The sequence below is a fragment of the Amblyomma americanum genome, chromosome 5, assembly GCF_052857255.1.
Source record: "Amblyomma americanum isolate KBUSLIRL-KWMA chromosome 5, ASM5285725v1, whole genome shotgun sequence".
NCBI classification, from domain to species: domain Eukaryota; kingdom Metazoa; phylum Arthropoda; class Arachnida; order Ixodida; family Ixodidae; genus Amblyomma; species Amblyomma americanum.
The window spans coordinates 131038306-131049926 of NC_135501.1; the positions used below are offsets into that span (position 1 = coordinate 131038306).

At 47.9% G+C, this 11621-nt stretch overlaps 1 long non-coding RNA gene across 1 annotated transcript; it reads left to right on the top strand.

The window, feature by feature from the left end:
• The first annotated feature begins 540 nt into the window (after positions 1 to 540).
• Positions 541 to 8061, top strand: LOC144135023 (uncharacterized). Its single transcript, XR_013315343.1, has 3 exons — positions 541 to 605; positions 3533 to 3568; positions 8036 to 8061. It is a non-coding gene; the product is annotated as an uncharacterized LOC144135023 (long non-coding RNA).
• The last annotated feature ends 3560 nt before the right edge of the window (positions 8062 to 11621 follow it).

An 11621-nucleotide genomic window follows, 5' to 3' on the forward strand; every position in this document is an offset into this window, starting at 1 on the left:
ATAACTTCATCACTTTCAATGAGAAAGTGATGAAATGATTCATTCCTAAATTTTGTGACGGGCAGGATTACAAAATTCTTCTGTTTACATGAATGGCATCTGCGAAGCTAGCCGCGGTGCTACCACATTTGGTGCATGGGATAGAGAGAAAAAAGTTTATTTCATTTATTGGTCGGGTGGGCCCTCATTCCAGCCGCTTATTGGCTTTTGCCGCAGCTCTTGTCCAGTTTACCGAAGAAAGTAGGTCTTCCGACTGAGCTGGGCAGCGCCGCCTCCCAGTCCTCAGTTGTTTTGTTGTTTATTCTTTGTCTAGGTGCACTTTCTTAGCACGCTCATACGATATGGTATACGCCAGGCACTTCACCGCAGACAGCGCTATGCGGGTCGTAAGAATTTGGAAGCATATAGCTGAATATGACGGAACTTACCTAAGTATTGATATAAGTATTCCTCCTTGCGCCCTGTCTGCACGATGACGAAGTAGAGGGGTAGCAGCGTCTCGAGCTTGCCCCGCTCCTCGTGACGCTCGTGCCCACGCTGGTCCCGCCCGCCACCGACAACTGCCGCCACAGCCGCCGCCTCCGCAGCCGCCTCCGCCGCCATGGGTGAGCAATTTACAGCGAGAAGCTGTTCAGCTTAGGCTTAGCGACTCACAGCCGAGAGATTGAGGGGTCGTCGAAGCTCTAGGCTGCCGCTGACGTCGGCGGCGCCGGTGAACCGAACAGCCAGCGCTGGCGACCGGGCCGTACTGTTGGTCGGGCCTAGCCAAGCGCCGCGGCGTAGCTGGCCGATAAGTGCGCCTTGCGGTCGTCCGCGTCCCTTGGTCTTCTCCCTCTGTTGGCGCAGCTCGATTTTCGACGTTGATTCGAGGTCACGCTGTCGTGTCGCGGAGCTCGCGTGACTTGTTCTGATCATCTCGCGACGGGCGCCGAGAGACTTGAAGTGTTCAATGGCGAGTGAAAATTGCGACTCGCTCCCCAGGCTTTCTCTACAGAACTCCACGGATTGGCTGAGGAGTTCTGCGACAGGATGTCGTGTCTCAAGAAATTGGTCAGCGAACGACTGCTCCAGACAGGTCTTTGGCGACTTGTTCGGTGGCCCCCGCCGCTACGAATCGGCTTAATTATGTCGCGCGAATCGCGCGCAATCCACGACTCGCTGGTGCAAATGCGCCTTTAGCAGCGTGTCGATCGGAGGCTCCTGCTCACATGGTTTTTTGCTCTGTTCGGCGGCGTGATGCTCGGTAAAGAGTGCAAGGTGTACGAAGCGAGGGGGGGGGGGGGGGGCATGAAGATGTTGTTGCGCCTGGTTAGGTACCTCGGGTCGCTGTGTGTCTGCGTGATGCTCTGGTCGCCGAATTCAGTTATCTCCGCAGCAGCCTAGCGTTCCCTCCAGAAAACATCCTGACTATACCACAGGAAAACAACCTAGCTGGAGGCCAGTTACACTACCAGTGAATGCTCTCACTGGCAGTTTTGCGCCACCTCAATGTCTTTCCTTTAGTTTGGCACATAGGTGTGCCTGAGCACCGCAGCGTAAAATTACCTCCAAAATAGCATGAGGCATCCCAGCTGAAGCAAACACGCCGTAGTAAGGAATATGATGCGCACGGACGTCTCGCTTCTGTGAAATCCTCTTGTCAGTGACTAGTTCTGTAGTTGAGGCTCTACATTTCCTCTCCTTTTTTAGAGCGAAAGCTCAACTCTTTCCGTGCAAAGCTGAAGGTAACGTGGCTATGAAATTTGACCTTCAAACCAGCAGGAGCGGAGGATGGCCTCTGACGTCATGCCACGTGACTCTACAGAGCTGCGCGCGTTGATCCGACGGCGCTCGATCAACATGCAACTATCGAATCACGTGACTCGCTGCGCCTCGTCACAGCTCCGTATGCGGAGCCGACGGTACTTTCGCAACTGCCACGTGACACGCCGTTCGCTACATAAGACCATGTGGCATGTGCTTACCTTTCTGTGCTCTTCTTAAACAGAGTAGTCGCTCTTCTTACTAGGTCCAGCCTAGTTGAGCCACAGCTAATTTTTTTTAAAGAGCAGATCCAAGAAATACTTATCCGAGCAAAACGACATCGCTTCTGACGTTGCCGTAGTATTCCGAAAGGACTGTAAAGTTTATTGTCTCCTGGGCTAGCACACTTACGGTAGAATCCGTCAGGCCTCTCCGATATAAAAGGGTAAACCTGAAATCAAATCCGGTCAAATTGCAACAGGAAAGGCTGTTTTTCTGCTGTCCAGAAAAATTCTGGCCGCCTGGACACAGGAATTAGGGCCACGTCTGGTGATGAGGGTGTGCTTTCGATAATGTAGAATTAAACAAGCGCGCTGGCTCACCGGAGCGAGAAAAAAGTCACTTTTCTGTTTACCCGCATTAACGAAATGATAGCGAAAGCTATATCTTACTCTTTCCCCGGCCCTGTGAAAAATAGTTACTAATATGTAAGCACTACTTCGTTGTGTACAGAAAGTGTCCACAGAATGTGTAGACACTTACCCGAGGTTAGCCGCCGCGGTTGCTCAGTGGTTATGGCGCTCAGCTGCTGACCCGAAAGACGTGGGGTCAATCTCAGCCGCATCGGTCGAATTTCGATGGAAGCGAAATTCTAGAGGCCCGTGTACTGTGCGCCGTCAGTCCACGTTAAATAACCCCAGGTGGTCGAAATTTCCGGAGCCCTTCACTACGGCGTCCCTCAGAGCCTCAGTTGCTTTGGGACATTGAAGTCCCGTAATCTTATCCCCGCTTACCATAGGTACTCGGTATTAACTAGAGTAAGCCCGGATAAGTATCCACACTTTCTGTTGACGCTTTTTTTTATACAACTGAGTAGTGCTTACGTATTAGTAATTTTTTCGCTAGGATTGCTTAGCTAATGAACATTGAGGAATATAATAAGCATGCAAGACATCAACCCACTAGTTCGTGCACGTTGGAAGGAAGTACGGAGCAATAGGAACAGCGTCACAGAAGGAACGGTATTGTCTGTGCCTGCATTATTCAAATTCACCCTCATATAGCCGGCACATCTTAAATACCTGTGTTGGAAACTAACACTGCTCTTGGAGCTCGCTGGTCGGTGCAGTGTTTTTCGGAAAAGAAATTCACCGCAATGATTGCCATCCTGTGGCTTATAAGCTTACTTGGTAGCGTACCCTGTGGCGGCGTACGCGCTTTACAGCTGATCCTAAAACATTGCCCTGCTGATGACGTAACGCCGATCGAGCCGTCTTTCAAAAAAAAAATATCTAATACTTCGCCCACTTCATGACAGCCAGACAGACAAATTGTTATCAGGCTAGCCTACTCGGTGGATACGAAGCAGGCAGAGTAGTTAGTAGGTAGATGAGAACGTACTTGCGTGAGAGTTTAATGGACACCCGCCTTTAATTGTTATTTTTAACTCAAATTTTCTCCCGCAATATCTTAGTGTAGATAGTGCGTCTTGCTCATTGTTATCCACACTACTACAGGCGGCGAAGGGCCAAATGGTATCATTTCCCTTATCCTTTCTTTTCTCTTCCAGCTGACGCATCTCAAGCGCCGGAAGGAACAGCGGAACGTGAGTGCTCGCCCAGCAATAGCTTAACCAGGGACCTGTTAACTAGTACCTGGTTACAGAAAGTTCAGTGATGTCATAGTTACATGTAACATGTCAGCATGCCGCTAATAGAATGAATGTACCCTGACGACAGAAAAACAGGCACCGTCTGTCTTAAGACGGCGCCACAGTGTTTGTAGAACTTGTTTAATAGTTGTAGTAGCACTACCAGCACCTCTAGTAGTAGCTGCTCTCGGTAGCAATAGAAATAGCGGCAGTATCAGCAGCATCAGTTGTCGTGATTACCAGGAATTGGGGACAGTGCTCTAGTCAGCTTGTTCAGCCCTCATTTGACGCATGAAAAACTAAGCGCTGTATTTCTGTCAGAAAAAAAACCTCGGTAGCGTAGGTGGGGTCGGGGGAACCTCGTTCTCTACTGTGTATGCGTTGCAGCGTCAGGCCACTCAGTTACGGCGCGACATAAACAAGCGTATGGATGCATAGGCTTTTAGCCCTGGCGCGAGAGATGCGGTAACTGTGTTGAGGGAATGTGAGTTCTGAAAATTTTCCTACTTGTTTCGACAAACATGGAATTAAATAATGAAGAGTCCAATCTGTGTTATGTTTGCAGCCACTGTCAAAAAGTTGTTGAAGTCGTACATTCTTGAAAAATCGCGCTTTTGTCATACAAAAGGTCACTTATTTTATGTCGTTTCACATAGATCCATCATTCAAACATTGCATGCTTATGAAGTAAACATTAGCCGAGGCGATAAGGCGCTTGAACCTTTAAGGGTGCGATGGGAGGCGACCCAAATCCTATGGCAAAACCCAGTTCGCCATCTGCACAATTAGTTATAAAAAAATGAACGTCCGTTCCCCAATGAAGCCACGTAGCCCGCAAGGCCTAAGGGCTCTAACTAGCAGCTGTCCCCAATTCATAGCTGTTTGCTGGTAGTAGTAGTGCCCACAAAGCGATGGGCGTCCGGCCAATGCCAGGACAGAGTGTGCTAAGAGGGTAGCATGCAAGTGGTTATGTAAGGGATGCCAGTGTAAATAATCGATGAAAACATAATGAGCAGGAACGTAGTGTTTTCATGATGGAAAGGCAGCCCTTACCGACATGTGAAAGGTGACCTTTCGCATCGCGGCTGGTGGAGGAGTGTCATCCCACGTATCCACGCAGGTGGCGGCAGTGAGCACAGCCCCTCCTTTCAGACGGCTACGTCGGAGCCATCACCGCTTAGCTGCTATGCCCGGAGCTCACTTCAACTGGGCTGCTAGTCTGGCGTAATGCTTACAGCGCGACGAGCTATGGTGGTGGCTTGGGAGGCTTCTGCTTGAGTCTAGGGCCCGCTCGCACATAACGCTGCCTGTGTGGAAAGCAAAGGCACAATAACTCTCTTGCTCGATGGGCACCTCAACCGCGCAGTGATGAAAGGGGTAATAAGGGAAGCGAAAACAAAGAGAAAAAACGGTCAAGTTAGCTTGTCTGTGCGCAGCAGATCGCCCTCGGGAAGCTGCAGCGTTAGCCTCAGCTGTCCGACACCTTCGTCTCGCTGGTCGCCTCCCAGAACATCTGGAAGGGTCTAAACGGGAGGTCCCGCTGCTTGGAAGACAGATGGTTTACCGCAATGTTGCATCTGCGATTTGCTCGCAGAGTGGGGCGGGCCTCGTCACGAACAGAGTATCGAGCTGATTGGCACGGGCACTGCAGGATGCGGCTTGTTTGCCCTGGTGTCCCCTCGCTGGGGCGCGCAGTGACCCGCGAGTTTCGTGCCATGTGAGGGTAGTTCCGAATTAGCCTATTCGATGAGGCGTTCACTCTGCCAAGGACATGACACGACCTAAGGTCTCCGGAAGTTGATGCAGCTAAGATTTGTGTCGGGAACTGTGCTGGCTAACTCAGTGTGCCCCTGCAAATTGTCGAGGCGGCTGCAGTAATGAAAACTGCAGGCCTGTTCGGACAGGCAGACGCACAGCGGGCCGCATCTAGAATCGCGCTACCGCTCTTGGAATACTGCTAGCTGCGACCTTTAGGAGCATACCCAGAAACTCTGGATCAAAGGAACTGCAAACCATTCAGGACCGCAATTTTTTCATATAATGGAAGATTTAACTAACAATCAACATATTTGCAGATCATCTGACGGCAGTCTTTAATTTTTCTTGCTATTAACGCCCTTGCTTTCGTTCTAAGCATTCCGCATTGGTTTCCTGTGGCAGTCTTAACTGTTCGATGCGACCGATTGGAACGCTTTAAAAGAAAGATTTCGCTACATATCAGAAGAATGGGTCATTGCCTTCAACGTTACCGTAACACTTTTCTTAAAAACCTAACCTTAGCATTTTTCCAATTATTAAAATTTTGGTCCGAAACTGCTGGACATGAATGACAACGCCATCGCGGAGGAAAAGGCGCATAAATACAGTGTGTTCCACCTCAAATGTTCTGCAATTTATAAAAATAGGCTTTTTTCAGCTAGAAAAGCATTTTTCGCCGTGGCATTGTTTCATTAACCCGCACAGAAATCGGCCAACATCTTCCACGGCATCTTCACCTGGCCCCCTATCATCTTCTCATCTGCCCTCAACTCTCAAATAATCCCTAATGACATCCAGGGTCAATTGCACATCAAACCTCAACCCAAAAATATGAACCCCGAGCTACACAGGGCAGATGCCAGGCCCGAGCTGAATATTACACCAAACACTACAGATGAAGACCCGACATCGTCTACGGGGACGCGGCTTAACGCAACCTAGCAGGCTATCATACCGAAGACGCCACCTTGGAGGATGGAACCATCGGGGCCGCAGCCACCCTCCACGCCAATAACCTTTCGGAGGCTGAGGGCGCGGCCGTCGTCTTGGCGCTCATACACACTACACAAGAGCCCAATGTCGCTGAAATCTACACAGACTTCGAACCTGCGTACCATCACTATCAGCAAAGCATTATCACGGCAGCCGCCCGAAGCATTGTCGCGTCAGGATGCACGCTTACCCCAGTGGTAGCCCCCACGTGCGTTCCTGGGCATGCCTCGATCCTTGGTAATCAACGTGTTCATATGCAATTGCTCAAGAAATATCCCTCCGGGCCCTGGAAGATCGGGCACCCAAACCCACGCAGGAAACCTCGCGGGTTACACTCACATACCACCAAATGATCACTCAATACAGAAGCAATACTTCAACCTCCCAACTTCTCACCATAGACTAGATTCGAAATACAGTGTGGTCTGGCGGCAACTGCAGAGAAACTGCTACTTCTCACTTTACCTCCTTCATCGCTATCACCCTGCCTTGGTACTCGCACTCTGCTGAACACGTGGGGCGGCCAAGGTCACACTCATGCACTACATGCGGGAGCGCCCCCAACCCATGCCAGTGGCCCCATACCCAGCCGATCCCATCCCCCTCCTCATTGTAGGACGCTCTGCGAGCTGCTCAACCAGCTGTCCAAACATGGCTAGTGGACAGAGCTCTCTGTGAAGCCCAGGCGCTTGCACTGTTTTACACTTTGAAGCCCACCGTTGATGTGATTTAGTTCCTGACTGAAATAGCTGACGGAAATAGGTGGAAAGTTGGCTATTCATAATTAGTTAACTATCTTAGTAGACCGCATGTTTAAGCTGCTTTCTGATGCGCTGCACCGCTATTTTTAAATTACAGGTTATCTTGGGTGAGACACTTAGTAAATGTGTAGTCGACCAACCGAATACTGGACCAGCTCAGGTTCATAAGCATTATAAAAAAGAGGCTAAGATGGATTGATCTGAGTTGTCTTCGTTGCCAGTGCAAAGCCTTTCCGAGACTCATCGCCTCCAATCACGTGCAGCACTTTGGCTTCTAAGCCGTATAGCGGGACACATGAAGCATCCGTGGAGGCCTAACTTTTGTATAGATGAGGGCTAGAGCTATTCTTACTTCCAAAACATGCACATTTAAATTTGAATCCTGGCGCAGTGAAATGACCCCGAAAAACATCAACCGCACAAAGGGAAACCGCCTACCTGCATACGCGTAGGGACTTTGCTCTGCACCCCAGAAGTCGCCATTGACCGTCATCGCACAGTTCGGCAACGTGACTCGCAGCCTAAGCCCCTTCATCCCCCCTCCTCGCACCTATCGCATCACCTCTTTCCTTCTTTGGGCCTTCTGCTGCCTACCATGATTACCTAAAGACGCTAGCTACCATCCCCAGTCACCTCTAACGAAAATAGCCGAGCCGGCTTCGAAACGTTTGGTTTTAAGTTTAAAATGTTTGTGGTTGGAGCCAGGTCAGAGTTTAAGTTATCAAAGACAACCAGGCAGAAAATTTTGTCAAAAATTTCAGTTTTAAATATATTTGAAACGCCGATGACGCATAACGAGCCACACAGCATGGCTGAGCAGCAGGTTTCTTGGTCTCTGTGCTTTCTGCAAAGAATGTACCATAACAGTCCTGCAGCGAAACTGGAGTAATTTTGTTCATTTCTCTTTCAGAGCCGTCAGCGGCACCAAGCAGTAAGTCCACGTTTTCTCATTGCCATATTTACATTCGTCGTACCAATGTCAATAGTTTTGAAGCCAATTATTCCCACGCACCGATGAAGAACCGATACATTTAGGCGTTTCTGCGTAACTGCAGTTCTGACTACTGTACAAGCTCGAGAACAGCGGCCTCATGAAGGCAGGCTTTAGGCAAAGATGCACTCTCAACATACGCTGAAGACGCATGTTCATTCCTTAAGCTGCAATATGCACACTTACGGACAGGGCTGTAGCAACACATGGAAATACTGCGTGAGCGAATATCAATCAGAATATCAATAGTCATTCGTATGCTCACTCGAACGAATATGAATTGTCATTTTTCGTGCGCGCCGCTCACGACTGATTTAATGGCCTTCTTAACCGTCTGGCGCATATCGGTGATCCTGCAAGCTTCGAGACTGCCATCGAAGAAGCTGTCTCATCATAACCATGTATACCGCAGGCCTGTCCCAATTTATCGCCGTACGGCCACCCACCCTTCATGTAAAGTCTCACGTCTGAACCTTTCAGGTATTATTAAATTATATTAAATTAAACAATTTTCAGGTAAAAACTTTGCAAGATGTCCTGCCGAAACACCATTATAACCTGTGCAAAGGAGTACAGCTGATTAAATTAAATGCATGGCAATTTTAAATTGATAACAGGAAGCCTTTTGGAACCTATTAAAGTACTCCTTCCTGTTAGAGAATTATTTTGACTGAAGAGGGGCAATTTTCGTTCGTGAAACAGCGGACCCTGCAATACCGAAAGCGGGTTTTGGATGCCAAACATCTTAGTGACATGCTTTTGCTTGAAACACTGCGGGCCGGCATATCACATTTAGGCTAGTGTGGATTCTCGGCTTCCTTGTAGCCTGAATGCTATTAATTAAAAAGTAGACAATAAAACTAAAGCAAGAAAAATGCGGCGTCTCGGAAGTCGAAAAGATTTGCCGCTTTGTAGACACCTGTGCTAGGAAATTTGCATAAAAGCGCAGATGTACTCTGTCCACGACGGTGTCATGTTGAGTACCAAAGTTTATTACGCATGAGAGTACTGCATTTCATGAAAGCGCTATGTGCTCAGTGGACGCGTGGAGTTCTTCAGCATCCATTTAAATACTTCATGTCCCCTTGTGTCCAGTATAGAACTCTCCATGCTCATGTCTTTTTAGCGAACTGTCATTTAAGCGCATGTTCTGTTGTGGTCCGCGGATGTTCGTTCAAATGGCATTTTTTGTACAGGCTTTCCCTGGGTGCAGGGGAAAGAGATCGAAAAAGAAAAAAATAAGAACAGCCATATAAATGTGTTCTGGAAGGATGAGAGAAAGTTTGAGGATTAAATAGGGTTGTTCAAGTACCCTTCTACTCTCACACTCGCTATGCTCTCGATTCTTTTTGTTCCACTCTGCTCTATACCCTTCGTCGCCTGTTTCGCTGCTCGCAATTAAATTTCAAGCTGATGCGTTAGCTCCACATGCAAGTGCTGTTAAGATGCTAGTATCCATAAGCAGCAATCCTGTTCAGCAGCATCTTTCGATGCGAAAGAGTTTAAGCACGCAATTTCTTTCGTATATTGTTAAATTTCGCTATAACAATCAATATATCAGGAGATGTCCCATGGGCAGCCTGCAACGTTTTTCTGCTCAAGTTTTTGCTATCACAAAAACCCTCCCCGATTGGTTTTCTAACAAACTGAACTGCTCGATGTGAGCGATGGAAAGACAAAAAGATTTTGAGAGGATCTAAAGGATGAACAATTTCGTATAATGTTTACATTACAGTACATCACATGTGTTCCGATATTCAAAACTGTTTCCCAGTAACGCTGGACATGTGTACATTTGTACATGTGTACAAGGATGTCGACGTGATGCCGCTCACAACCTTAGTGGGCCAGCCATAGTAATTACTACGCGTTTATAGCGCAAGCTCCATGCTTCGTGGTACTGGATCGCAACCACTGCTTGCTGTCAGTGAACCCGGCTTCAGAAGTTTTTAGGGCGATGCGATAGAGATTACTTACGTGTAGCCTGGACGTTTAGCCTGAAAATAAGAGGGGCGCTGCAGAGTTTCAGCCGTAAAGAAGCGGGTTAGGGGGTACCATTTCATGGTAGGCGCAGTGGCTTCCAAAATATTTACGTTTTTCGCAATTCACGGGCCCCGTTAACCTTTGACGACGGCTGTACACGCGCTCTCTGTCAACTTTCAGTAGTTAACTATCATCGTGTGCTGTTACTGTTACAATCCTCGATAGCTGAATATTACTGTAATGTTATTCACAATAAGGATTAGACCTTAATCATTCGCCACTATTCGTCCTTTGAGTTTCCTTGCAGATCAGTTATATCACCAAGTCGTACTCTTCTAAGGCGTTCTCTAGGAAGCCTCATACCTCTCTTTTCTAAAAAAAATCCACTGATTATCTCTTTTAAACACGACAGGAAAGACTGATTTAATCATTCGGTCTGAGAGTATTAAAGTTCAAATTCAGGCTTACAATAATAGGTAAAGTTCTGGGTTGAATGAACAGGCTGAAAGAAATCGTAATATTTAAGAGGGGACCCTGCTCTTTAAAAAAAATATTACTAAAATTAGCCGTGCAATTTGCAGAGAACATATGTTTTGTGTGCTGATTTTAAATATGTCATTACTTTAATTGTATGTAAGACAACTCCGTAAGCACTTGTGCAATATATTATGCAATGTTTCGGAGAAACATTTTGCTGCAGGCAACTTGCTGAAGTGCATACAATTGATTTGTCTGGACATCAAAGAGTGCAATAAGGCACAATTATCATCCAGCCTATCATACAACTTGAGTTACAGGGTTTTCAAGTCGCCATACTAGAAACAGGGGTACCAACTTTATTGACCGTATCAAACCGCATAACTCAACTATGATAGGCAGGATGACAATTTTACAGTTATTGCGTTCCTTGATGTCAAGTCAAACCAGTGACATGCATTTCCGCGAATTCCCTGCAGCGAAATTTTTTAAAAGCCCTCTCCAAAAATGGCTCTGGCTTAGCTGGGGTTAAACCTGGATACACAAGCGAAAGCTTCGCTCACTTGGCATGCTGGATCCTCTAGTGAAGCAGCTCGCCGGGCGATATCCGCGGGGTGGTCAGCCGTCGCTTTCCGTTGACGGCTCGAAGTCTCCCCCCCCTGTCAGAGAAGACGGCCCGGCCTCGCTCTCATACATGGCCAAGCCCGCACTGACTAGGCCAGGGCGCCGCCAGGTGCACGGCGAGTCAAGCTGTCAGGCGGCACCCAGCTGGGAGAGCGCACGCGCCGACGGCGTTGCCAAGGGTACGGTGCAGCTCCGGTCAAATGAAGGTCAAACTGCAACCCACGGTGAAATCGGTGCTAGTAGGCCAGTGAAGCTTTCGCTTTAAAAATTTTTCGACACATTGCACAAGTGACAAGCTGTTGTTTTACATCAAATTAAATGACATATTTAGAATGAGCTCATAAAAGTACTTGTTCCCCGCAAAGTACATGATCGTGACTTCAGTAATAATTTTTTTAAAGACCAGGGTTCCCCTTAACCA